Raw genomic sequence first — 2,677 nt, forward strand, 5'->3', positions numbered from 1 at the left:
CAAGTTCACTGGGCTCTAATCGGAATGGCCTCATTCTTGCCTTTAGGTCTTCGTAACTTGCTCTCCTAACTTCCCCAAATGTTTCTTCTTCAGCATTAGGTTCCTGTTCCTCTCTTCAACCTGTTCTAGTATCTCCCTTTCTTTGTCCTCAAGACATACTAGCCTTCCATTGTCTTGAATTTCTGAAGCTCTTTTCAAAGTTGTGGCTTTCCACATGTAACAGTTCTTCCAATGGCTGTGACTTCTCATCATTTGTCTCTCAGTTTACATACCTATCACCTTTTACAAGAGACCTATCTGATCACCTTATCCACAGGAGCAGTCTTCCTTTATTTTCTGCCACAGTATCTTTCTGTTGTCTTAATAGCACTTATCACCAACAATAATTACTTTAATAATCCATTCATTTATTTATTGCTTGACTCTGTTACAAGAATATAAGATCAGTGCAGACAGGGCCTTTTCCCTGATCTTCCTTTTGCTAACTATTTTAATTCCTGTTCATAGCATAGTACCTAGCACAAAATAGGCACTCAGTAAATACTTTTTTTTTTAACAATAATGAATATTGGATAATAATTTCATGGTGCTGTTAGGTGCCATCAAATTGGCTCTGACTTATAGTGATCTTATGTACAACAGAATGAAACACTTCCTGGTCCTGCATCAACCTCATAATCTTTGCTATTGCTTGAGCTTATCATTGTAACCACTGTATCAACCCATCTCTTTGAGGGTCTTTCTCTTCTTTGCTGACCCTGCACTTTACCAAGCATGATATCTTTCTCCAGGAACTGGTCCCTTCTGAAAACATGACAAAAGTAGATGAAACCAAGTCAGGTCGTTATGTAAATAATTAGATATTACATCTAAATTGGAGATAAAATTGTAACATATCTACCAACACTTAACTCAGAATAAATATTAAATAAAAGAGAAAGGAAAACTTGCTATGGCAAAGTGGGAAATAAGTGATTAAATTCATATTCACTGTAAAAATGTGAGTGGACTGACAGATATTTGATTCTTAAGTGGCAATGGTCTTATAATGATTCAGAAACTTTTTTCCATCATGTTCCATCTTTTTACATATAGATATTCTTTCAAAATTTTGTTGAACATCCCCGTGAACGTAATTAAGCAGGTATTGGACACACTCCAATTACAGGACCCAATGATAAATGTTACAGTCAAAGGAATACAATTTCCAGTAGTTCGCCCTGTTGGGGAGAAGACGCTATCCCCTTTCAGACTGATATATCTACTTCAGAAGATGGTTGGCTGAGCTTAATGCATGATATAAAAAGACCTTTTTGAATGCCATTTCAAAATTTCAAGTACAACTGATGTATGCCATATCAACCTCCCAATCTCAAGTAAAATGAATTTGGCCATTTCAACACGAGAGATGAGATGGGAAAAAATCTGGGTGGTAGTTTTCTCTTTTGATTATTTGCCTTCCTCTGATGAAGATTGAGAATTTGCCTTTTTTGTCCCAATAATGGAAAATTTTATTTTTTTGGTTTGCATCATAGTATTCCTTTTAAATAGATTTACAATGCAAGTAATAAAAATTTTATGAAATATTTATAAGAGCCTGTGAAGAAAACAGATAGGCTTACCCATATGAAAACAAATCTATCCCTAAGGAAGAATGCAGCTTTCTGCCCCTATGGTCACACTGGATTGAAAGAGAGGTTACCATGTCCTTAAGACTGAGTTAAAAAGTTCTCCTTCAGACTGTGAGCAGGCTCCAGAGGTAAGACTCTAGCAGTTAATAGTGGAAACCAGGCTTTGCAACTGTGTGCCTTTCTTGATTATGTGGGAAAGTATATCAGTTGAATTTATTAGTATTGGAAAGTTAAGCAAATTTTGCTGGTAGCAAAGGGACTTTGAAGTGAATGCAACTCAAATTCTAATTCCAGTTCTGCCACTTAAAAATGTGTGGTTTTGGGAAAATGAACTATTCTGAGCCTCGGTTTCTTGAAGTATAAATGGGTATAAAAATTGTTATCTGTACTTGAAACTGGTGGTGTAGTGTTTAATGTATGTAACTGCTCACCAAAAGGTCAGTGGTTCAAGAACTCACCAGTTGCACTGTGAAAGAAAGTTGAGGCAGTTTGTTTCTGTAAAGATTTAAAGCTTTGGAAACCCAATGGGGATCACTATGCATTGGAATTGACTCAATGGCAGTAAGTTTGGTTTTCAGTTTTTATGTGTATATAAGATGTAAGCATTGACACAGCATCTGATACACAGCTTTGTACAACACATACAGGTGTTCTTTTAAGGTTAGTATTTCCTCTCCTTAAATAGTTTGTATCTATTTCAACGGATCCAATGGAATGAAAAATTTGTTTTCTCACCATGTTGTTCTGCTTTTCAGAGGGATATAAACTTATGATACAGACTGATATGCATACACTGAAGGTTGAGATATTTTATATCCAAACAAGGATTGGTTATCCACGTTGGTCAAAGCTCTTTGCTACGTATGCTTTCATACATTTTACTGCATTAGATACAAATTTCAGTAAAAACTATCGTAATCTCCTTTTACCAATGTGCAAAGTTAGACCCCAAGTGGCAACTAGCACTTATTTAAAGTGTCACATATGAATTTAGAAAAATATAATTTTGCTTATATGAAATGTTTTATCATAAGATAGCATATATA

This window comes from Orycteropus afer, unplaced genomic scaffold (genome assembly GCF_000298275.1).
Source record: "Orycteropus afer afer isolate SDZICR_OR568_19922 unplaced genomic scaffold, OryAfe1.0 scaffold01478, whole genome shotgun sequence".
Classification (NCBI taxonomy): domain Eukaryota; kingdom Metazoa; phylum Chordata; class Mammalia; order Tubulidentata; family Orycteropodidae; genus Orycteropus; species Orycteropus afer.